Source organism: Corvus hawaiiensis, chromosome 5, assembly GCF_020740725.1.
Source record: "Corvus hawaiiensis isolate bCorHaw1 chromosome 5, bCorHaw1.pri.cur, whole genome shotgun sequence".
NCBI classification, from domain to species: Eukaryota; Metazoa; Chordata; class Aves; order Passeriformes; family Corvidae; genus Corvus; species Corvus hawaiiensis.
Genome location: NC_063217.1, coordinates 75908333 through 75934552, shown reverse-complemented (window position 1 = coordinate 75934552; position 26220 = coordinate 75908333). Strand labels below are relative to the sequence as shown.

General features: G+C 48.9%; 1 protein-coding gene across 6 annotated transcripts in view; it reads right to left on the bottom strand.

Annotated features, from left to right (window-relative positions):
- The window catches only part of BMP3 (bone morphogenetic protein 3), a 93901-nt gene that overhangs the window by 11156 nt on the left and 56525 nt on the right, over positions 1-26220 (bottom strand). Inside the window, exon 1 of one of the 6 annotated variants that reach the window (XM_048303035.1) lies at positions 9134-9144. The exons of the other annotated variants lie outside the window; for them this stretch is intronic. The gene's annotated coding sequence lies outside the window, so the exon portion shown is untranslated. Of the gene's footprint in view, positions 1-9133; positions 9145-26220 lie in introns of those variants that run through there. 6 annotated transcript variants of the gene reach the window in all.

Below are 26220 nucleotides of genomic sequence, written 5' to 3'. Positions count from 1 at the left end.
TGGTTCACGGCCCAGCTACAAAAGTTCACTCGGAGCTGGAAAAACGAACAAGTTCCTCATCAGAAACAGCTTTGGAAACCAGATTTTCTCTTTTCTCCCACCTTACCTTTCACTTGGCTGCTGCTTCCTAGTTACCAATTTGTGTACTGTGCAAAAGGAAAAGATAGGATGCGGTTCTCCATTTTCAAAGAGCATAGGACCTGGGGCCAAACTGGTTTTACTAATTCTTTTAGCAAAGCAGGTAAGGTCACAGCAGCTAGCAACCTGATATAAAATAGCAGCAAGTTCACCACTGATCAAAGCTATCAGCCGCTCAAATCAAGAACTTCTGTAGAAACAGCAGTGCTGCATACTCAGGACCTAACTTACGTGAGGGTCTCATGATATTAAACCCACCAATCTGCACACTGCACATCGTAATTGTGCTGCACAGTGGCCACTTGATCTCTTTTCTGTATTTTTTAAGCAGGAAGAGCACAGCAGGTGCAAGAACTAAACACAACATCTAGCTCGAAGCTAGCACAAGCCAAGCAAGCTAAGGGGGTACATCCACAGTGGACACAAATCTGGGCAGGAAAAGAACCAATCTCACTCTTCCTCACAGCCTCACAGCCATGATTCATTGCTCTTTGGCCAAAAAGCCAATTGTGCACAGCCTGTCCTTGGATGCCAGAGCTCTTCATGCTGAAGCAATGTGTTCTAGAAACAGGGACCAGCAGGCAACTGCGAACACAGGTCACTCACATGCATGGCACCGCTGCGAGACACGCGATGACAGAAGCCAGAAAATTCAAATTCTGGATCTGGTCCTGAGAGGCCGAACCCACAGATCCTACCCATTTGCCTCAGAGGCTTGCCTATCGGCCCAAATCACAGGTTAATGTTTTTCAAGTTCCTAAAAACTACCAGGATGCTGCTGTCTGCATTGTATTTATAGGGGTGCAGCAAAAAAACCCCAAACGAAAGACACACACAGAAGGAAAAAAAAAAAAGAAGTCTCCCGACTGAATATGTTTAAAGTTCTTGTTGCAAAGAACCCCCGATACTGCTGCTGCTCAGAGGGACCAGCATTTGGCCCGGACTGGTTTCTGCAGGCTGATGGCAGCCGGTGAGGCGCTGCTTTCCCCGTGCGCGCTCCGTTCCCCTGTTTGCGTGGGCACTTCGCACCACAACAAAGGAAAGAAAGGCCTTCTGAAAGGGAGGAGAACATAGTTCTAAAACCACAAGAATTGGCCTAGGGGCAGGTGTAATACCTGAAATTACTTGAACTTCAGTCAATAAAAAAGAGTTTAAAGTAATTTCTCACTGTATAGCTTTACTATAACACCATTCGGAGGACCTTCCAATTAAAGTCAAGACTCATCTGCCAGCCATGTTCCTTAAGTGATGCTAGGATTAAAAATGCTTTCAGAAGCACACCTAATCTGCATTTGAGGCTTTTATCTTTCCGCTCTCTTTTATTTTTTTGTGCTGTATCTGACCTCCAGATCCTGAGCCTGGGCAGCGACCAGCACACCTCCAAAGGCAGTGCTAAAGGCAAGCAGATTTCTGCCAGCCGGAGGTCAGGTCTCTTTCAGGAGGAAAGAACAGTCCCTGCTGCACAGACAGGACCACAGCTTCAGAGATCCCTTGCCAGAACTGCCCGAGCGTTCCCTTCTGGCTCACATATCACCCGACCTTCTTCCTATGTGTCTTTTAAAGCCACAACGGACGGAAAAGCACTCACATGTGTGGCACCCACAGGTAAAGAACTGAAAAGGCCTGTCCAAAGCAACACAAGGACTACCAGCGTCATCCCAGAAATATCCTGCAACACAGTGAGAAGAGCTGCCACAGAAATCACAGGCTGAACATCCCTTGCCTCAAATACACAGAAACAAACTGGAGCAATTAAGTCCATGAAAGAGAATGGTGCTGAAACGTAACTAAACGCTCTGTGAAAGGCGTGCATCCTTACTGCACCCTTCATGGATTTCAGGCCTGGGGTTTCTTTTCGGTTTTGTCACAGGCATCAAAGGTTCCTTTCTCTGAGTGGTTCAAACTGAAAATTTGTGCCCGCAGACAACTTAGCAAGATTAACAGGAACCAAATTTGCCTGAATAGATGATCGCACGAGCATTCATCAAAATCAATGGCCAAAACTCCCAGCCCAAACAAGCAACCATCCAGCCTAGTTGTGAAGTCTGGTGCATGAGAGAATTCAGGGCAGCGTGGGATGGAGGCTTAAAAGAGGTGCCACACGGGGCTGAGGCTCTGGTCCCATCCCCTCGGAGAACTGAGCCGCAGAAAGAGAAACTTGCTTTTAACAGGTATGAGGACGCTTGTTCCGATTAATCACTCTTAGCTGGGTTTTGCTGAAGCTGCCACATGCGACACCACTGTTCTTTGACTAGAAACAGGGATGAGTTTCAACAAATCCTACGAGCTTTTGGTCTCATCACACAACACTCCAGGGTCTCAAAAATTTGTCTACTGGGTTACCTGGGAGATTTGGGAAAGACCTTTCCCATGTGCCACAGAAGAAGCAGAAGCTGCTGCAGAGAAAAAGCAAGGACAGAAAGGTTTCACAACTACATTTGAGAGCTGTGATTCAGAGAAGGAGGAGTTTCTCTCCTGAAAATGTCAGACTAAATTGCAAAGTTAAGCTGCAAATGAAACCACTGAAGATTTGCTTCAAGACCTCTCGCCGTAGATGGAGGAGACACAGGAGGGTTGTTGTGGAACTTCAGCTCCTAGCAGACAAAAACCTGAGTCCTGAAGGGGCTGGCAGAGGGAATGGTAAAATGTGAAGGAGTAACAGCAAGGTCATGTATTAAATTAACTGATGCAGTCCCATTAGGGACAAGGGGAAGCCCATGAGAGACTGAAATTTGGAGCCAAGGAGTGCAACAGTCAAAGCAGAGGATCTAGAGACAAAGTACTTTGAAAGGGGAATACTGCTGGATGTGCCATTTTCATTACAGGGCTTGTCAGGCAGTTGGGCCCAAGGAGGAAGTCAGAAAAATCCTTTCCATTGCACCCACCACCCTGAGGAACATCTGCTATAAGGGCTTTCTGGAAACAGACTTCTCTGCCATCAATCACCACACAAAATAAGCTGCTGCTGCTGCCGCTGCCAATGACAAGAGAAAGACAACAGTTAACTGGTTAACTCTTTTGCATAAATACTTATTAAAGTGTCAGAAAAGTTTTAAAACCAATTTATTGCTTTGGCACTGGATCTGTGAATGTACTGGAGGAGGAGGAAAGGGATTAGCAAGCAGTGTGTTTATAGGACTGCTGCCACCCAACATCAAGTGAGAGTACAAATATAATCAAAAAGACCACAGAGATGGGATTTCAACCAACATTCTAGGTTTAGAACAATAAATGGCTTTAATCAGATATGCGTAACAGAGCAAATATTGCTCTCATGGGATTATTAACAACCTCCCCTCTTGGGGGGGGCGGGCTGTAGTGAATATTATATCCTCCCCTCTTTTGGTGGGCTTAATTCAGGGACAGACGTGGACACGAGACTTCATACGGCAAACAAGTCATGTTAGAACGTCAAGAGAGCTCCTCAGTAAGAGCAGCAGCTGGGGAGTCCTGGCTCTCAATCCTCCAAACCCAGGGTATTTACTCCTCTAAAGCCTCTCCTGGGGACAGAAACATTTGCAGGGTTGAACCCTAAGACACCAAAGCCACTCAATTCCTTGTGGCATTTGATCTCTGTGCAGAGCTGCCTTATAAAATACATTGCTGCCTTTGAAGAAGCAAGGAGGCCTGCCACCCAGTTCTCCTTCCTGGGACAGGAAGGAATTGAGGCAAGTCACTGAAACTCACAGACAACTCTCAGTTTTACTGATAGATGCTTGTCTAAGAAAAAGCCAGTGGCTCAGTGCACCAGTGTAAAGCCAAGTAAGAGTCTGCCAAACGGGGCTGCTGTGTGTAGCGTGACAGCTGTCCCACACGCAGCAAGGTTTTGGGATGCAGTAGGTAAGGGAAGGACATCCCAGCGATGGTCATCTTTGGGTTCTGGCAGTTCCATTTAGCCCTTGTGGAGCTCACATGCACAAAAACCAGAAGAGGGAAGGGAGGGGATGCAGCACCAAGACAGTGACTCCTCTTTCTGCTAGGACATGGCTCTTTTGGAATGCTGGCATGTTAAATGTGTCCCCCCCGTTATGGAAAAGGTTTTTACATTTTCACCCATCTACCTGTGCATGCCAGTCCATAATCACAGAGAGATGTAAGTGTCCCTTCCAAAGATGGCAAGATGAAGTATTTACCACACCCAAGTCATGCTTCAGCTGAACTCACCTGCCACTACCTCTCACTGTCAGTACTACCACTACTTGTCAACATGAGAATGCCGCAGACAGCCTGAAGGATCCCCAACAGAAAGCTACACGTGAAAAACACCACTAATGGGAGACTCTGGAGAAGATCTGCTAATTACTCCACCTCCCTCGAATTGTACTCGGCCATCGTATGGCAGAGATGCTAGCAGCAGAGCCGAAGCGGTAAGGCAATAATTGAAGTGCAGGACATAACGTCAAACACGACAGTCCCCGCAGGAAGTGAAGCGTCTCTAACTCTCTCATTTTTTCCCTCCACCGAGCTCTCTGGGCACTACTCCAGCGATGCTCTGACGCCGCGGCTCAGGGAACACGGCCCGGCCCGGGATACGGGGCTGCCCCGTGGCCGAGCGCTCCCCGCCGGGAGCCGTGCCCTGTCTTCCCTCGGCCGCGGTGCGCACTCACCTGCCGGGAGCGGGCGGAAGCCGCGCACCGTGTTGCCCCGGCGGAGCCAGGGCCCGGGTGGTGTCGGCGGGTCCCGGCTCCCGCGGTACTGCTCGTAGAGCCGCAGCATGTGCTCCGCCACTCTGTCCGCCGCCGGCGGCCGCCCGGGCCGCCGCTGCCCCGGGCCGTCATCACCTGCGGCCGCCCGGGTGCGGCCGCCCCGCACGGCCCCCGGCGCAGCTCGGCGCCGCAGCCCGACCCGGCGCGGCCGCAGCGCATCCCCCAGAGCCAGGCACAGGCAGCCCCATCCCAGGCACAGGCACAACACCCAGCGGGCCGACGCCGCCATCCCGCCCCTCCGTCCCGGCAGCGGCGCCCCGGGGCCCCTCGGCGCGGCCGGGCGCGCTCGGGCCAGGCGAGCCCGGGGCTGCGCGGAAAGCGCGCACGGGGCGTCCTCCTTCTGAAGAGGGAAAAGAGGAGGAAAGAAAAAACGGGGAAAAGGGAAAAAAAAAAAAAAAAAAAAAAGGAAAAAATTGGGGGCGGAGGAAAGCTCCACGGTCTGGACCGCCCTCCCTTCCCGGCGGGGAGCGAGGGGTTTTATTCCCAGCCGTGCAGGTAGTTGTGTGGGGAGAGGCGGCGGAGCTACTCCCGGCACGGCCGGTACTCGTTCGCCGCTCCCGCTCCGCGACCGGTGCAGCCCCGCGCCGTGCAGAGACGGGTGGGACCGCGGCGATCGCCCCGCCCGCCCTCGCTCCGGCGGGGGCGAAGTGCGGGGAACCGCCACCCCAGGGGAGCGCAGCGACGGGATGGAGGGAGGGGATGCTCTGGAAACTCCATCCCCCTGGGCGGACGGCGATTGAGGCGGAGGACGGTCCCCTGCCCGCCTCCACCCAGCCCCTCCCAAAGGCCATACAATAACGTGATCGCATTAAAAAAAAAAAAAAAAACAACAATAAAAAAAACCCCACGAGTCGCAGCGCACTCATCCTTCTTCCCTGGAACGTCTCAAGGCTTGGCTGGGAGCAGAGCACAGTCCACCGCGGGCAGGTGGAAGGGATGCTCACCGGCTTGTGCTGGGGTTCTGCCTGCCTCTCCTGAGTACCAACCATGCTCGGTGACCCTCGGCTTCCTCCAACCCGTCCGGGAGGGGCACAGGTGCCCTCAGCAGCCTGGAGCCCCTGGGAAGAGACATGCACCCAGAGAAACCGTGCACGTGAAGACTCCTCCACTACAGCAGGGCACCGAGCAAGGTGTTCCTTGCTCGGCTGAGACAATTCCATGTGCCTCGCGCATTTGCTGCCTTTGAGCACCAAAAGGACAGAAGCGTCTCAGCCCCTCTAGCCAGTGCCACAGCATCACACAATAGCCCAGCATATACGACACCATCACTTACAAAATCTGCTTTGCAACACAAAGGGTACCTCATCTGTATGTCGGGCAGGGAACACACGGGAGGTGGAAGAGAAGCCTCGCTGCAGTGTCACCTTTATAAATGTGCTGGTTCCCAAGATCAGCTTGGTTTCTAAACTGAAGAAGGGAGATAGTAAGATTGGCCTGCAGATCAGTACACAGAGCTTAGCACAACATTTTCAGCACAGGGCATTCGGATTTTCCACGGGCTACAGCAAGTGTATCATTATCCAGCCCTATATAAAACGCTACGACACATTGTGTATTGCCTCTCAAATTACGCTGAAATTAGGATCGGTGGCAAGTACTGTTATGCAGTTGTAATAAGCCCATCTGTAACTACAAGAGGCAAGTGCCCACCCAGGTAGGGAGGAAAGTGAAGATTCTCAAGAGCAGAGTAGTGATTTTTTATATGCTCCTACATTTGAGGACTCAGATGCAACCCATGGCAGTGACTCATCTTCAGACAGTTCTGAGGCACCGAAGCTGCCATATGCATCTCAAAATACTATCCGTAGATGTGAAAGCACACACAGTGTCAGTATCGATGCTAGTAGTACCATTACTTCTACTTCTCACTTCTCTAGGTAAGAAATACACATTAGTGCAATATAAAAGCTAACAATACAAGTGAACATAATTAATAAGTTCATAATTAAAACATTAAGGTGTGGTTGCTGTTTTGGACACAAGTAATAAAACCAATGCGGATCCATGCAGAAAGAAAACAAAATTATTTAAACTGATAGCTACAAAATTCAGTGGTCCCTGGCTTACATCCATGGCAGAACTGTCAATCCCAAAGAAGAATCGTTGTGCAAGTGGAAATTACCATTTCGTTTTCAGTCATGTTATTTCCTACTGTTGAAAGGAGCAACATAAAAAAACCCCAAAACCCCAAGCAACAATATACCACAAGTCTTTAAATAAAAACTGGCTTAACTGAATCCTGTCCTATACCTACAGTGCCAAGTGATTTGCTGAAAGAATGTGGTCTTTTGCGTATCTCCAACACATCCTCTGAGCAGCTTCCTGACTCTTGAGATCAGACCACTGTAAATTGAGAATTACCTGAGTTTAAAAAAAACCAAACAAACCCTCAGAGACAGTGTGTATCTGTAACACCATTCTCAAGCAAAGGGGGATTAGACAAGAACTACTTTAAATTCAACATGGAAGCTCAAGCACCCTGTGGCTGAGCTTTTATTTAAAATTGTTTAAGTGTTAGTGGAAAGCCCTGTTTATGCAAAATTAAATCCAAACTCAGCTCCCAGAACCTCGCCCCACCACTTGATTGCAGCTAAGTGTCTAAAATAGAAAGTTAGCCCTATACAATCCTGTTACAGCCAGCAAGGAGAGAGGAAGAGGACACTGGGTGTGAAACACAAAGGAAAAAGTGATTTCTCAGGGCATTAGGAGCCTTCTCCGAATCCCCCTTTTCAAACAGCCGCTGCAGTTTTCTGAGCATGCTACGCAGGCACATACAATGGGTTTCAAAAATCCCTCACTTTATGGATTATCTCTGTGACATATCAGGACACTCATTACATGGAGTTCTGCAGCTTCCAAAGTTGAAAAATATCCCCCATTCCATGAGATTTTTAAATGCCAGAGCCTTGTGAGCGCACCAACCAAAGCAAAGCAAAGCAAAGCAAAGCACGTAGGGAGCTCCTCTCCACAGCCGACAAACTCTCACACCTGACCTCTAAGGGAACAGCGCTTCTCTGCTATTCCTTTTCTGCCACTTCCACAGAAGTGCTGCAAAGCAGTTATCCACACATGTCCTCCCCTCCAGCAACAGCCAGCACAACTCCAGGCCCTATCGGGCCTGAGCAGCTCCATCCTGATCACCACAGAGTCTCCAATCTGTGAAGCAACCTGGCCTTTTAATTCCTTAGCCCTCGGCACACAGCAGGCTTCAGTACAAATTAAGTTTATTTAAATGGTGAGCAAGTCCTGTGCCACTGTCAGGGCCAGCCTCATCACCCTCCGTCAGCCCCTTCTAAAGTGCTGTTTAAAACCTCCACCAAAAACTTCAAGGTTTTCACTTTTCAGAGCTTGCCACAGAGCGGACAACCCAGTAACTTTCCAGTTATTTGTTCCCTTCACACAAGCGCTCGGAAGTCCCAGGGAAGAGGAAACCACAAATACTCCTTCTGGGGGAAATGAAATAATTACATATTTGCATAACCAAGTGACATTAGCAAAATCTGTTCAGCATGTGAAGGCTAACCCCATACTTGTGCTGTTATTTGCCTGGCTCTCAGCCGTTGCAGAGTTCACTTAGCAAAGCAATCTCCGCTGCTGTGGCTCCCACATCCAGGTCTCCTGGCTGTCATCTGGAGAATTCCCCGCTGCAGCTCCGCCTCGGCTGCCTCGCACCAGCCCTCTGCACATCTGCTTGGCTGTCTCAGATGGGCTTCTGTGTGCTCTGCTACAGCAGGGCTCCTGACACCGAGTCTTTGGGTCAGTGACGCCAGCTTGGCCCCAGCGGTGTGTCCCCAGCCCCACAAGGTCATCCCCACTCTTACCAGACCCCGAACCCACGGTTAAGGTGCGCTGTCCCGCATCCAGACCTTGTCTCTTCTCCCCGGGGTTGGTTTGCTCTGCAGGACCACACTGTACCCTGGTCCATATCACTCCCCTGCATCCCTGACATGCACGCGCTCCAGGTACGCCAGGTACAAATGGGAACGCCAAGCAGCACGTCATCCGGCAATGCTTGGAACCATGCTCCACGGACCGCAAAGTGCTGAGCTGCCTCTCCCGTTACTGGAAACAAGGCGGCACATGCTCCTTGGAATGTTCCCACTCATGGCTCCAGAGATGTACACAGGAGTACAGCCTTTCACAAGGCAGGCCAAGGTGGGAAGCCCAGAGCAAACCCCCTTGTGTGCAGCCATTCCCTGTATCCCCTGTGCTGGCTTTTCGAGGCTCGCCAGCCGGGCTGGGTGTTTGCTCAGGTGGCCAGCAGCAGCAGCCGCCTTCCCCCTGGAGGGGCCTTCCAGCAGAATTTCTTCTCTCGGGCCTCAGGATCACATGTTTCTCTCATCACAGAGAACTTCTGCTGCAGGACCTGTAACAACTCTGCCTGGAGCCGAGCTGAAATAAAACACGCCTTGAGCGAACAACAGCCAAACAACGAGAACGATGTTCCCCTTCCGTGCAAAGCCGTGTTCTGTACACACAGCTCATCTGCGTGGCCGCAGTCCGTTCAGCACCTGTGTTTTTGTTTTCTTTGCGGTGGGAACTGTGGCTTGGCCTGCACTGCTTGTCCTTGCCTGCCTCGCAGAGAACTGCCCAAAGGTTTTAGCCATCTGTAATCTGATTTCTGTACGTGGGGAAATGGAGTTAAGGGTACAGTTTCCCCAACTGCCACTTTCACAGATGGGCGAAAGGAGAACATCTAATGACCAAACATTTTGTACTAAATAACATTCATTCTTCTGTGAATGTGCCGGTGGCTCAAGCAGAATGAAGCTCCTCAGCACCAATCTCCTGCTACTTTCTGGTTTCACCCTATGATCCAAAACAACCACCACAACAACAGATCCCAATGTTGTTGTAAGACCAAAGATCCAGACTCCATATAAAAAGAAGAAAATTATCATTTTGGTGGGGTGCTGAAGAAATAGAAAAGAATTGAAAACATACACAGGCTAATACAGCTTGCAGACTCTAACTGATGCACACAGCAAAAACACCCACAGCTCTCCCCACCGGTACAAAATCTAGATTTCCAGGGATGCACTTGCCCATCAGCACCCAAAATCAGTTCCCTTACTGCAGTGTGCAAACCCTGTACCTGCAGTAAATGTCACAATCAGTGACAATAACAGAATCTCCTTTCAGAAAAAAAATTGAGACACTTCCATGCACCTTACGTTTACAGCGAGAAGTAGTTTTGGGCTGAAAATTTGCACTTGTTTCTGCTAAAAAGCCACAGGGCCTAAGAATATACACAGGAAGCTTTCATGTGGCTATCAGTCCTTGGAACGAGTCTCTCTTGATTACCGTGTGTTTTGCACGTCCACTTCGCTCGCGTCCGATCAGGGCTGAACAGCGACAAGATACTGGGAACTATGCCCAGTGACGTTTCAGGGAAACGGAGCATAAGGTCACTAAGTTACTTTTTTATGCACTGTCCTGTCTGTCTAAGAAAATCAACCTTTCCTTTAGAATGCAAGCCAGACCACAGAAGGGTCTGGGGACAGATTTCCACTTAGGGCAGAGGCCAGAGCTTCCTCCAGTTAGTACTGGCGAAGGATTATAGGACCTAACTTGGGAGCTTCCATTTGTGGTAACACTCAGGAGTCCTTGACTTCAGATGTCAGGAGGGACGCAACACCAGGAGGGCAGCTCGCATGCAAGCACAGGTGGGCAAGGAAGCAGATGAGTTTCCTGAGCAGTCAGCAATCCTGTGCATTACTCCTGACTACCATTCCTTCACTGCAGATACCACAGTTCGCATTTTGTCTCAAATGACGTTCATTGCCCGAGTCAGCAATGATCAGTCTGACTTAAGGCTTTCAGGTGCTGTGCCAAGGTGACTTGGAGATGCATCACAGTCTGGGTACTCTGCTTTTATAAAGCGCGGTGTCCTTCCGAGACTGTGCGAAAGCGAACCGAGTGTGACTGCCACTACACTAACTGGTGTCGATGAAGCATCTTTGACATGACCAGTGCAGCCAGAAAAGAACGTCCTGTAAGACACGGACAATTTTTATAAAAATACTTCCTTTTTACTAATGAGATTCGAAGGATGAGCAGTGAAATGATTAATCACAAGACATTTCCTGGCATCACACAGGAGAAAAGATCAAGAATCCAAAGTAAGGGAAAACACGGCAACATTGAACAAGAACTTTTTACTGAAATACTGTTTTGTATGCAAATTACTTGCAGGCCTCTGCTGCAGCACAGGAGATGAGTAGATTCAGCTCGGGGTACGGCGGAATTTTTCAACCAAATGTTTATTCCAAGACCCTGATTGCTCAGACCTCATGAAGGATGTGGGAAATGCAGTTGCATATCCATCCTTCCCTGGATCTTTAATTACTGACATAGCTTAGACAGCAGAGCTTGAAAAATGCAGCCACAAAAGCCAGTAATCGCAGACCCACCCTGAGCTCATCAGGGGCCGTTCTCCGCCTCTTCCCGCTCCGCCGTCCCTTGAAGTTTTAAAGATACCAGGTCTTTTCCAAATAATAGTTTTGGAAGCTTTAGGGGAAGCTTTTACAAAGAGTTAAAGCAGATTCTCCCCCCCCCCCCCCCCCTTCCTATTAATTCTGTTTCCTGCAAGTTAATCACCAAGAAACCAAGAAACAGCCTCTGGCCTCTGGAGTGCAGGCGTGGGCACGGGCTCTCTCTTGCGGAGGTCTGCGCTGCGCCCTGCCAGGCATTAGGCACAAACTCTGCTTTACGGCAAGAGGCGGCTCTCCAGAGAAACCCTCACCTTCTCTGCCACACCACCACCTGTACCTGCAGCAGTTGGCACCGCGAGTAACACCGGCACTGACCGGCGCCAGGCACGAGAAGTTTGCCATCGTTTTTGCTAGGATACAGCTGGCAGCTGAAGAAAGTACTAGTTTTGCCATTCAACCATCCACTAAAAGAATCTCGACATCCCACCTTCAGCCACAGCTATTTCCTGGTGGAACTCAGAGGGAAAGTGGGTCCTCAGACACCTGCGTGTGGCAGCAATCACAGGAGCAGCCCCGGGAGCAGCACGCAGGACTCTGGCTGACGTCTGTACGCCCAGACAGCAAACCCACAGCACAGACTGTCCCGACGGTACTCGCAGAATATGGGATGCTGCAGCCTCATTGAAAACACCCCTGTTGTGCCCACGATTAACAGGCAATGCCCAGACCGGTCACCACTACGCGCACGCAGAGCCAGAGCAGATGTGCCCGAGTGTGCAGCGCTGGCCGGTCGCTGCCCTTGGTAGGCAACGTGCCGTGCTGGGCTCCACCGTGCCACAGCGCCTCTCCCTCCACACCCCACACACTCAGTCAGCTAATGTAAATTTTAAATAGACAGCGCAACTAATCCCAGGATGTGACCCCATGGCCTGTAGAGCTCCCTTGGAATGAGCGAACCCACCGGGAAGTCCTGCAAATGCGCTGCCTTTATTTTCAGGAAATCAGCAAGAGGAGAAGGAGCTACCATGTTTAGGTCTCACTGCCTTCTGCATCTGTCTGTGCATCGTGACACTGTCTTCACACGTAAGGAGCAGTGAATCATTCCTGATTCCCAAACTGCACACAGAAGCTTCAACCCAAATCACATTCCAGACAAGCGCTTGGCCAATTTCTGCTTTCCGAGACATTTTTCCCTTCTGTTCTGTTCTCTCTAGAGACAATACAGGGAGGGCAGGATAGCATTTTCCCTAAGTCACAACTCTTTCTCCCCTAAGATTTTAGTCACCTGTAGTTTCCATTTCCCTATTGTACATATCTATGGTTAGTTTTCTCCAAAGGTGTAAAAAGACCAACTTTTCTCAGAAGAGATTTGATCTTTCTTACTAGATTGAAGTGGAAATTGTAAAAGAGAGAAATTAAAAGTGACAAGTAGTGTTTGCTGTACTTAAAGACAAGCCAGATGTGGAATCATATATCTCCAAATTAAACATTTACAGAGTTGGCAGCAATGGATTTTACTTCTCACACATGCAAATGTTGAGTCTGAATGTACTCTACTTCCTACTTATGCATCTATCCAACACTTGTTCCCCGTCACCTTGCCTTCCTAGGGATTATCCCCTGGACTCCTACATGTCAACTCCTCACATCAGCATGGTGGCCTCGCTTCACCTCCAAAGGATGTGAAGACTATGACAAAAATCCTGGATGCTGAATGAGAGACAGCAAACATGCACAATCAGGAGACTTAATGGATGACTGACAGAGCCACAAATACTGAAAGAAACTATAGTGCAGGTACTGAAAATCTTCAAAAATCAGGGCACGCTATCTGCGAGTGCAGACATCAAGTCTCATATATGGGGAACACCATTATGCAAGGAAAAGACTCTTGAGTCACAGATAAATGTTGAGAAGATATTTTTCCCCATATGGCTCCAGCCACATGTCTGGAGCAACAGCAGCCTTCCCTGGCTTCGTTCTCATCAAGCTCCCCAGTTTCACCCCTTGGCCACCCATTTCCTCAAACTCTCGACAGCAACTGGCCTGGTACCGTCAGTATCTTGGTCAACGGATCCAGAACTCAGGTGCAACCAAAGGGCCAAGTGGTTTTATAGACATTAAGTATGATGCCAAACAACAGGAAAAAAACACATCTACTTTTTATGAGCTATAAAACAAAGCGCTGGCCTCCTCACGCTGTTGTAGCTCTTGTCTAAGAGATCCCGTGCAATTTATCAGCCACAGTAAAGTCCATAAAAAACTGGGATGTTGAAGACGGGCATTTTTTTCTCAACCCTGAATTCTTTCACACTGCAATATTACAAGCAACATGGTAATCCCTGCAAATTAGGGGCTAGAGTCTGGGTAATCCTCTCCAGGACTGGAGAGCTCACATTTTGGAAACTCAGGATGTTTTGACCTTTTCCAGAAGTGAAGTTCGGACTTAAGTCATAGTCTATATCCACAGCATCTGATGAGCACCACTGAGCCAATGACTTGCACACTTTCAACACTACTGACTTCCCTTGAAGCAGCCGGACAGCTGGAGAGCGGAACACCAAACTGGTGGAAAGGATGCAACCCACGGACACAGCCAAGAGCGAGCTACCGGGGGGGTTCCCTTCCAGAGCCAACTGCAGCTAACACACCAGCAGGGCCACTGGAGGAAGGGCCAACTGTGGATCATCCAACATAAGCACAAACTCCTGTCACAGTTGCAAAGAAACCTCTGCTGATAACTAAAGAGAAAACTCCATAACCAACAGACTTTTCCCGTCTAAACCCCCTGCAGATCCTGTGCCCTGGAAGCTGGCAGATGACAGTGACAGCTGTCACCAGGCACGCGCTGTCTGTCGCACATGACCTGCTCCGACCTCTACCTGCTGTCACCAGCTGACTGACAGGCAACAACTAAGCATCCCACTCTTTCCAGAGGCTTTGGGCTGGGCACTGGCATTACCACCCCTCTCCCCTGCATGGGGTTACTGCTGCCTTTGCGCTCCAGAGGCACTCCCACTGCCCACGCCTCCTTCCTTCTCTGCTCTGGCCTGGATGTGTGGGGCAGCGACAGATCTCCTCTCTAAGCTGCTCTTAAATCTGGGGGGTAGAGCAGGAAAGGGAAGAGTTGCCTTATGCCCCATGCTTGGGAACGGGTTGCTGGTCATGACTTGGCCTACAGGTCCTTACAGATTACCAGATTGTATCTCTGAATATACCGAAGAATACAACGGGACTGGAGGGAATTCCAATGCCAGTCAGTGACTGCCTGCCAAGTGCTCGCCCACCTGCAGTGAACCGACCACAGCAGAAGTGTGAGAGGAGAAGGGCAGAAGCAGATGGGATGGTTCCGGAGATAACAATGCCCAACACGCCGCTCCCGAGCGCCCACGTGTCCCGATGCACTCCTATCCCAGACGGGGCGCAGCCCTGCCCACCGGACCGCCCGTGCTCAGCCTGATGGGTGCTGTGCCCAAAGTAAACGAGTTTCACTGTTGATGAGATAAAGGAGGGATTTCACATCATTAGTCCAGGGGAAAATCTAGGAGCCAGGTGCTGCAGCAAAATGGCTCCTTACCTGGCTCTGTTTTAGAAAACAACGTGCACACAGTAAGAATAAATGAAAGCGCTGCAGCCACAAGCTAAGTGTGAGGACAAAACGCTCGCAGTATCACAAATAGGATATCTAGCACACTGCCACAGAAAACCTGTAAACCAGGCGGTTCACACAAAACGGAAGGAGTATGATTCCAGCACAAGACATTCCCTCCGTCTCCCTTCGCGAGGAGAGACGCCCCAAGTACGGCTGGTCAGACAGGGGAACCCAAGCTCTGCCTTTTGCTGCGCTGCTTTGTTCAGAGAACTTTTTTTGGTATGGTTCGATAAAGTGAACATTCTCAATTTTCTTTGAGCAAATTGTACTACACTTGTTTCTCATCAGATTACATAAATTAGCTGAGAGGGAATGGATTCAATTACAGTCCAGATTCCAGACCTCTTAAGAACTGACTGCCTAACACATTCCTTTCATTTAATAAACTGGAACCAAATGAGGATTATCTCATATAAATAATACTCCCTCGATAGGACGATGCAATAAAATGGCAAAAATACTCAGAGGATCCACGTAGATCAAATACAAGAGCCTCTGATATTACCCTATGGATTTAAAGTATGAACATAACATAAACTTGATTGTTCAGTATTTTTACTTTGTATTGTGAACGAGAATTGGATTCAAAGACTTAAAACCAAGTTTCATATCTTCTGACAGCCTCAGACAGCCAAGGAAAAAAACGTGTTTCGGCAAAGTATGCCTTTCCACATTGAAAAGATAATTTGATATCTCTGCACACCATACAAACCTCTCCTGAAAAACCCAAGATTTACAGTCTCCCAAGTGACTCAGAGTAAGCATGAGCAAGAGTAAGGGCTTCGCACCGCTGTGAGCGAGGCAGTTTCCCAGACAGACTCGTTCTTTAGGAAGGCAGCATTGTGGAACAACTGAAACTGCTACGGCAGCTCTTAGGAACAACCCATCCTGACAGAAATACTTGCCCAGCCTTTCAGCTTGAGAAGTAGACAAGCCATCTCTAGTCAGGTTTTTTTATACCTGCCTAAATGCATAAGTATCCAGAGAAGAAAGTTGCATGGACAAGACTTCGATCCGGAGCTCAATAAAGGACTCAAGGCTGAAGGCACAAAGTTATACAAACAGTCAATTATCCCATTAGCAAACAGCATTCTGGACACGTTGTGAAGGAGCTGGTTAGAAAACAGAGACAGAGAACAACACTGTACAATCACCTGTGAGCAAATGCTTTTTAGATTACTAAAAAATGGCTGAAGACAGTTTTGATGTCAGCCCATGCAATTACAACTTGTCTAATCCTCCAGCTGTATTTAACCTGGCATGCAACTACAAATCCTGGATCCAGCAGGTAAGCTTCATATCTAAGACTCGATCCAAGAAACAGGATGTTTTTTACCCACTCGGTAAAAAGGTTTTCAGGGGACACGGTAAGTTCTCTGCCAACATGAATCCTTAAATCGGTACAGTATTAGCCAAGCCTTTCTTCCTGGGCTTCTTCATACCTGTCCCTCCATCTGTCCAAAAGCTTTCTCAGTATTGTAGGGACCTCAGTTACTCCTGTGCACACATCGACACACAAATAAAGCAAACAAGCCGTCCTGGCACTTTGTCTGAATGTTCCTTTATGTTCAGTGGGAAGGTTCAAATGCAGTTTTGCATGTGCTACATTCCACCTATAAAGCCCCAGATACGGGAGGTGCTCTACCCCCACATTCCTCCGTTTTTGGTTTTTTTTTATCAAAGAGGTTAAATGGAACGTCGCCTGAAGCTACAGTCTCCCTCTAGAAGGGATCGGTATGCTGACCTGTCCATCGAGTTTGCAGTGTGCCCTAGTTTTTACCCAAGGAACCATGAAAGTGGTTGAAACATACATGAAATGAGACTTCTTCCACTCAGAGCAACCAGAACTAAGCATACCTACTGAATACAAAGGGGACATTTCCCCTTTGATGGATGTGACAACAAGGATTTTAAAAGGCTTCTTTATGGGTAACTAATTAAATCCTAATATGTAGACAGGACTAGTTATGCAAAGCAGACACAATGTTACGTCCACGCCTGTTCTTATTTCAGTCATCAACAACAACTGTCTGTTCAGCCCTGAGATTTAAAAGCACAAAATCCGGATTTTTGCTTTCCCACCTCATGTGTGTTGAGAGATTTCTGTGTCTCTCCCTGCTGGCTGACCCCTGAACAAACCACCCAGACCCCTCACCAGTCACCCTAGCCCCTCCAACCCTCCCGTCCTGCTTTCGGGCTCCGTAACACACATGAGGGTTTGATGGAAGAGGCTTGGCAGTGATCTGATTTACAGAAACCCCTCTCGGAAACTGAAGAAAGCATGTTAACTCCTGCATACCCTCCACCTCGTCACCAGGAGCCTGACTGTGCATGGCGCTGCACATAGCTGTTGATGGTTCTTACTTTCTAACCCGTGGGAAGAGGGGACTCGCATGAGGATGCGCTTGGGAAAGCCTTTCGCACAGGTCCCAGGCTGTGTCTGCCACGTACACCGTCCTCCAACACTCTAATGCCCATGGACACCTATTTTTAAGCAAGGGCGGTTTGCTTGGCCATCTGCAATGCTACTGTCCATGCAATGACCACCCGACAAAGGTAGGAAGAGTGAGAGCACTGTTTTATTTGGAATGCACCTCTGCAGCCAAAGCTAAACTGACTCAGCCTAATATTCACAACAGACTTTTTTCAGAGAGGCATTGGGCTGGGAACTGGTTACTGTACACCTCTGCTCCATGTCCTGACCGGAGAACACAGCACGCTTCACCAGCCCTCTCTCTTGCAAGACAACCCTTGTACTGTTTCAGTCCTACCAGCCAACGAGTTTCAGAGCAAAAATCTGATAATTTAAATACAAACAAACAGCAGAGCAAAATCTGTGCCCAGAAGCAATGCTGATTAGGGCAGGGCGGCTGAACAGAGATAGGTTGGCAGAAGACAATTCTTTATCTCACGCTACCCCGCTCAAGAACCAAAAAGAACCAGTAGACAGAAGGGTTGTTGCATCCAGGAATCCACAGGAAAAAACCCTAAGGACAGAAAGCAGAGGTCACTACGCAGGTGAGGTATAAGAGTATCTGTTAGCTGCACACGTGTTTGTTTTTACTCAACTGAAATCAAGTGATACTCCTTTTTTGAACATGGGAAAATGGAAACAATACCACATGGAACTCTTTCAAAAAACATTTTTTGTTTTAACAGCAGCAGCTTTCTAGAGTGTAATGGTTTATCTGGCAAGCCTTTGTTATACTTGAGACACGTTTCCTTTTCCAATTTCACATTTAATTCCATCAAAACATGTGTTACTCATTTTGCAGTTTTGTACCCTCAATGCTGTTGATGAGAAGAGCCAGAAGAACCTCCTGCAGTACTTCTGACCGTCTTGAAACACAAGTCTCCTCCCTATCCTCAGCATCCCCCTGTTTGGAACAATTGGTTTATGCCTCTGCAGAGCCAGGTACGAGCTCAGAGGAAAAACAAGACTGTCCCCAGCATGGAGCAAGGGCACCGCACACTGCGGCCACAGGCGCGCACAACCGCGGCCGTACGCCAGGCATCTGAGAGGAGAGGGAGGCACAGCTTTAACCCAGCGCCCTGACTCGTGCAGCGCGACCCGAGCGCCGAGTGAAGCGGCAGATGTTACAGTGCCACCTGCAACGTCCAGCAGAAAGCTACCTCGCGAGGACCTTCTGCTTACAAAACCAACCTTCTAGAAACTGTTCAGTTATTGTTAGCTAAAATCATCCCAAAGCTCAGGCAAACGTGCAGACTACCATAGCATTGCTTTACAGCCTCTACGAGAGCAAGCAGAATATCAGAAGTGCCACACGTTACAGGTACATCTTGGAGGTCTGCTCCTCAAAACTACAGGTCTTTGATCCTTCTCATCTGCCAACATCACTTCTTTCCTCCCCTGCAATTCATTTCTAATCACGCAGAAGCACTCCCTTCTTCAACTATGAAGCAGTTGAATTTTCTTTAGTTCTTTCAAACTTTGTGTTGCACCTTTTTGCCCTGAGAAGATGTGTACAAATTTGCACTTTTTCCTCCCAAAATGATAAAGCTATTGACAGAGAAGTAACCAAAAGAGAGAATAAAAATACCACAAAACTCATGAAGAGGGAAATCATCTCTGCGATGTCTCTCTCATTATTCTTCTGATTTGTTTCTCACACAACAAATTCTACTAAGTGCAAAGATTGTGCTTCATGTCCACCCCTAAGTTTTCAGGAATTTATACAGCAAAAGGTGAAAAAGCTTTTGTTTGTGATGGGGTTGGAAAGCCACGTGTATGTAGAGCTTTTAGGCCTAACGACTGAACCCATTTACCACCGGAATAAAGTGACTTATACTTTCTGTAATTTTGAGCAAAAGAGAGTAGAAGAGAAGCGTTGGGTTGGGCGGGAGCTATGACAACCACCACGGAGCACAGAGTTTCCTTGCCCTCTTCCCTGCTCAGACGCTAGAGGCAAGCAGAAGTGAGGTTTCACCAAGGGCTGCGGAAGTTCTTGGAGTTTCAGTGGAGTCAGTACCATGTATTTTCATTCAATTATTTATGGTAAGTTCCTATAAATATAAATCTCTCCATGGGGAAGAGGCTCAGGCAGCAGACGAAGTTCAAGACTGGCAAACTGTCATTTGGAACAGAACCAGGTCCTACGTTTCCCTGCCTTCCTCACCTCCATCTCCAGTACTACGGTTTTACAGCAGACAAATACTGTTGGATGCAAATCTTCTGGTTATTCCGAAACCATTTGCAGCTGCCACTTCCTATAGACAAAAGCAGAGCACTTACAAGGAGCTACACTTGGCTGTGCTAAACAGGAGGGCATTTCTTCAGGAGCGTATGCCTGTGATCCTTGGAAAAGCCTAACATCAACCTGTCATACGCAAACCGTATTAAAGAAAACCAGCCAACCGCTGTGAGTAGCCAATTCATCCGGGCATTTACCCATCTCCTTAACCACACGGATTATTTGAACAGTTCTATTGCCTTGCAGCACACAGCCCTACCAGACCATGCCACCAGGTGTGTTTTTCCACCCAGCGGTCCTCAAAATCAAGCACGATTTGCACAGCCACAAAATCAAGTTCTGCGCTATCAGTAAGAAACAACGGAGACACCCGCCAAGCACACGGCTCCTCCATGCCCCGTCCATCTCCCGGCATGGGCAGTGCCTGCCCTGCGTGGCCCCTGACACGGTTAGTCCGATCTGTGGCGTCACTCTGCTGCTGAGCAATGCCGCTTACGAAAGAAAAGCTGTTCATACAGATCAGCCTCCAAGGAAAGACCTCTGACTTGTGCTGATTCCCACATACCAGGTGCCCGTCTTCATTTGTCCAGAAAGTGATGCAGCAGGTGAGCTCTCCAGAGCTCAGACATTTGCTCTGGGCCGGTCAAGCGAGCGGGAGGGCTAACGCCAGTGATCATCCCCGCGGGTGGGAAAACCCACAGGGACCTCTTCAAGATTAAAAGGTATGGATGTCAATTATCTTAGGAAAACCTAAAGCTCTACACAAAGCCCTCCCTTGCCTCTATCCTTAGAGCAGAACATTCCTACTTGGAAAGAAAGCATTTTGATACAGACTTCTCTTTCAGCTCCTCCTCAACGCAGCTGTGGGCATGTCCTACACACTAGATACCTTTGAATTTTAAATGTGTCCACAGACTTTGCTGGGCTGGGACCTACGAGATGGCAAGCTAACTGGAGAGCACAGTGATTCCACTTGCTTTGAGATCACTGCAGTGCACAAGTGCTCAGGTGCGGTGCAGCTGGGGACAGAAAACATAGGCAAATACAAAGAAACTGGCCTTGCTGTCTGCTGGAACTACCTCAGAACATCTCCTTTAACAGCACACCATACCAAGGGTAGACGACAGGAAAACAGGGACAGACAATATTTAGGAGCCAATTACTAAATCACAGAGGCAGCTCTTTTCACAGGGACAATGTCTCAGGTGGGGGTCCAGGAGAACAAGTGCAGCTGGGCTGAAAGGGATGGGTGTAAAATACATTTCCAGTGGAAATACATTTTTAATGAGGAGCAGTTTAGTTTTGTTGTGCCGTGTTTGGCCGCCTTTGCCACCTGCAGCTCAGGTTACATCTAATTGAAATACCAGTGCGTACCAGTAGTCACAGACGGGACCTCGCCTCTTATCTGTAACCCAGGTGCTCTGACCACGTCCACTGCATGTGCAGGAATGAAGCACTGAGCTGCTCTTTTGGCTCCCTGGAGCCAAAACAGCACCATGCACAGACATATGGCTCGGCATTTACCTCCTGCTCAGTTTAGGTTGGATCACGCAGGCGGGGCATGGCACAAATACACTGTCCCTTGAGCAGTGACCCCGTGGCACGAGACACAGGGCCCCAGCGGAGCCTGCCTGGCTTCCCAGCTCCCTGTGCTCCCTGGCGTGCTCCTAGGCAGATTCCAGAAACATGGGCACCGAGACGTGTCCACACACAATAACCCAACCCAGCTTTTTGAACTTGGGAAGCAACATTTGTGGGAAAGAATGGCTGGCCAAGAAGCAGATGTTCTAGCTTTCAACTCTTCAGGGACAGAAAAATACAAAAAAGAAAAATAACTGAAAAAAAGGGTTGCCCTTCAGAAGAAGAACTGTTTGCTGTGCGTGTGAACCATGTGCTGCCCTTAGACGAAGCGTCCGACAGCTGCTCTGACTGCAAACAGCTCTGTGGACAGTGAATTTGCCTATCTATGTAAACAGGGTGTTGCCTCAGTTTGAAAACAATCTTCTGGCTGAGAACAGCTCACTGAGAGAGCAAGTTTAGATTAATTCTGTAAGGATTAAAATAAAGAAGCCTATTAAAAACAGATGCACACAGAACGCAGAATCTACTTAGTAAGACAAGAAGTCGGCATCAGCAGTGAGAAGGCAGCCCCAACCTTTGGGTCCAGGTAACGGGGAGCAGGGGGACAGAGGGTCACGCGCTCTCCAGGTCAGTGAGGAGGAGCTGCTGCAGGCAACATTCTGAGTACAGGGAAGAGACATGACGAGGAAAGAAGCAGAAGCATGAAGGCAGTAGTCTGTATATCAGGAACACATGGTGGGGAGAAGAAAAGGAGATCAACACAAAAGGAGAAGAAAAAAAAATAAAAAGAACCAGTGGAGGACTCCCTATCCCACGAGAACTTAAATACAGGACTGGGAGAGGGGAGCTGCTTTGCAATCAAGACCTATCAAAAACAGGGACCTGCAGATCCCTCCTGGGACCTTTCTGGGAAGCAAGCTTTCCTTTACAGCCATTGAGGAACTACAAGGCTTTTAGTGGACTGAGAAACACAAAACCAAAGCAAAACTCAGCACACAAAGAGAGACAACCAAGGGCAGAACAGCCCAGAACACCCTGCGGAGCTGCCGTCTCAGCAAGTGTTCGCTCGCCCAAACGCACAAAACCTCCTGAACGCCTTGCTGCGTGTCACGGCTGAGCACGGCTGCCACCAGCTTAACCACCGACATCCCACGGGAGGCAAAGTATAGAACTGAGGGTTTCTGGCTGCTTGGGATGACCCTTTATGCCTGCTACACAAACTCACGTGTGCCCACGTGCTTCCTCCAAATCCTTCTACCAGGTCCCAGGTCCCATTTTTCTGTGGTGCCCAGCCAAGAGGCGGGATGACGGATTCAGGGGATGTAGGGCCACTGCAGCTACTGAGTTTTTGGATTAACTCTTCCCTGTGAGCTCCAGGATGCGGGTCAGAGAGCAGAAGTTACTGCAAGTGTAGCTGAGCATACTCAGTTCCCAGACTGAGCACGGTCAGTTCCCAGTTCGCACGGGTTTGCAGCCGCGGGTTTGCTGCTGGCCCACAGGGCCATAGGAAACGGCCATTCAGAAGGGAGCGGGGCCATTTGTTACTTGGCTACTTGATTCGCTGAAAACATACACTGCTATTTATCCTGCTAACATGTATACAGGCGGAGCAGTTATTAGACAGGTAAACCATTAGACAAACCAGCAAAAGATTAGCCTGGAAAGTATGTGAAAAGAAACGCAGCATTTTTCCCCGGAATGTCAGCTTTCGGAAGTCCACAAATATTGCTTAAGGGTGGGATTTTTTCCAGCTGACTGTCCTGTAATGTCCCTGTCAGACAGGCATCCAAGTATATTCCCCAGAAAACACCCAATTTATCAATCTGGAAGTAGTAAGGAATAAGAAAATAGAATAGTAAGGGTATGCCCAAAGTCAGGGTTGGGGACTGCTGAAGCCCACCCAAAGACCATGCCAATTTCCACAGACAACCCTGTCCCCACGACAAGGGCCATGCTGCACCGAGGGCCCCTGTATTTGCATCCTGGTCACCCTTGTTCTTCCTCCGACGGAAAGAAAACATCAGACGTATTTTCTATTAACTGGCCAAGAAACTCTTTGGGGCCCGAGGCCTGCCCCGCTTGACTCCTGTCCGGCCACACGCACCTGGCTGGACCCCCAGCCCGGAACAGGCTCCCCGGTGTGCCGGCTCCTGCGGGATGGACAATCCCCCATTGTGCAGGTGCTGCAGGTGTCCAGGGGTGCCGGCCGCCAACATTCATCCCCAGCCCGCCTGCGCAGGGAGACCAGCCAGGCCGTCACTGACAGTTCTGCAAAAATGGGTCAGGGAAAGAAAAATAAAGCCTGCGCAGCGGAACCTGGGGCTGGGGGTCTGCTGACAGGGGCCGGCCCCGCTCCTCCGCAGGTGCTACTGAAACACTGCTGCTTGTTTGGCTTGGCAGCTGTGGCCCACACAGAACATGCGTGGCAGGGAGGCAGCTGCAGGCAGGTGTGCGGCGTTTCCATTTCACCTCGCGCTGCAGGATCGCGGCCTCTGCCCAGTTCCAAGGGCTTGGCTTTTCACAAGTCCGTTTTTTCCAGTGGAAAAAAATTACTGTCAAAATAGTAAAGGATTGATTTGCATAACTTTGAACTTGCAGGGAGTGTTTGCTTTTTTTGTTCTCGCTTTCAAAATGAGTCAAAAACAGGAGGGGGGAAGTTACGTGACAGGAGCAGATCCCCCTGCTTGAGCTGCTGGGCAAGCAGAGGGTCCCCAGCCTGGCCCCGCATGGGAGCACATCCTGCCTGGACCAGGGCTCTGCCCCACAAGACGTGGAGTCCATCTTGGCCAGCAAATCTGTAAAACCTCAGCGTTATTTTGTTCTCAACAGACACAACCTGTGGTCACCCCACAATGTCCCACCACCTTGGCAAACGTGATGTTTTGACAATCTCAGCTCCAGCCATCGAGGCAAAACACAAGGTCAGGGCTCTGCCTGACGTTCCCACTCTTCAGCAACAGCGCCCCAAGTCACTGCCATTGAGAGACTCTAAGCCTGTCCTCCCTAGGGAGATAGATGCAGCTCACCCTGATACCAGAGGCCAGGCTACCTGGCTATGTGGGAACCAACAAACATCCTGAAACAGCAACGACTTGTTCAGATTTTAGGAGCCTTCCTCTGGAACAGTGGGGACTGAAAGGAGCACGTCACCCCCTGGTCGCCTGCGCTTCCACAATAACAACTTCAAGGCAGCAATCCTGCCGACACAAGTGTTTGCTTTTCCGAAGCCTCCCTCCCCATACCCCTCCCTGGCCTCCGGGGCAGCTGGAAAGCTGCCTGTGCCTGGCAGGTGCAGAGGGGCTAACCGGTGCTAGCAGCTACAGCCATGTTCTTCTCCAGAAGTAGAAGAGCAAGCTCTTTCCCAAATTTAGTCACAATAAGGCATAATTAGGCGTAGTTTGCTCAATGTCTCTTTCTCCTTTTCTGATGCCAGTTCTGATGGACCCTAGGAGAGTACGCAGGAATCAAACCACACAGCAGAACATACTCTGACACAAAACCCAGGAGAGCTAACTCCAGGTATGATGACAGCTGCTAGTAGCTCCAGAAACATTTGCTATGTGATCACACTTGAACTCTCCTCAAGTTATGAGACGTCAAGGACCATGGCAAAAATCCATGCCAGACAGAGCAGGCACTGACTGATGGCCTAAGGTTTATAGACACACTTAAAAACCAGCTTTACTCAGGTCAGTCAAAACATAACTAAAATCCCTGGCCTTAGATACACACTCACAAAACACGAAAAGCAGCTCAGATCTCCACCACAGTTCTCAAATTTCCACAAAAGGGGGAAAGAAACCCAAAATTAGCTAAAAGGAGAAAGACAGGAAAGGAAGCAAAATCAAATCAAAGCAAAAGTGTCTTGCATTTAACAAAACGAATGTTTAGATGCTTTTGATCGTATAACAGCATACTCATTTCTCCTGTCACCAGGCACAGAAGTCAGTTGAGCTGTTGATTTGGAAACGCTAATTAAAAACAGGATTTGACGTGCATCTGCCTAACTGTGCATGACCCGCTCAGGAGGTAAGACTTCTCAAAGGCCACACCTTGTCGATGCCACAGAGTTTTCCCTGCCCAGAGGTTAGGTCAAGCCCGAGCCACACTGCGGCTCCTGTCCTGCACCTACAGCACTTCCCTGCAGCCATGCTGCTTCTCCCAGAGGACAGAAGGGATTGCAATCCTCATAGCCTGTCTCTTCCTTTTTTCTTTTTGGGGTTTTTTTTTTGTTTGTTTTTGGGTTTTTTTTTTTTTTTTGGGGGGGGGGGGTGTTTTTTTTTTTTTTGTTTAAGGAATGACCTTTTAAAAACAACCCACCTCTCTACAGAACACTCTTTCCTGGTATTCGTCAAGGATATTTGAACAGATTTGACTGTAATGAATGTCATGCCTCCAACCGCTGAAATGAATGAGTCGTTCCCAGACTTCCCTGGTTTTTTTTCCTTTTTAAAAATGCTGTTTATTGAAACATCGGTAAGATCTGCTTGGCAGCCTCAGGGCATGAACCTCAGCTGTATTCCCTGTGTGTACACAATGCTGGTACTGCTGGAAGAGACCACGGAGAAGTTCTCACTGCTGCAGATCAGGCCAGTTACAGTTTTGTTGCCCAATTCAGGGGAGGTGGATAGGTGAGGGAGCACAAGTTCATGGCTCTGCACGGATACGGAGCAGGGGTAGGCTTGGAAAGGAAGTTTGCAAACTCTTCAGGGCAGAGAGCTTTCACTAACACCTCTTGGCAAGTTGCAGAAGCTGCTTGCAGATTTTCATTAATAAATACCAAACTTAACACACACAGAATCAGCACACTGAGCATCCAGCATATTTTTCCTGCCATTTTCCTTGGGCAGAGTGCCCCAATTCAACTCTGCCTTAAGGAAGGCGCCTGCAAGCAAAGCAGCTTTTCGGGAAGTCATTTTCTCTCTTAGCATTCCTGCTCCTAAGATTCTTAATTTTGTAAAGCCTGTAATTATAAAATAGACTGCAATTACTTTCAG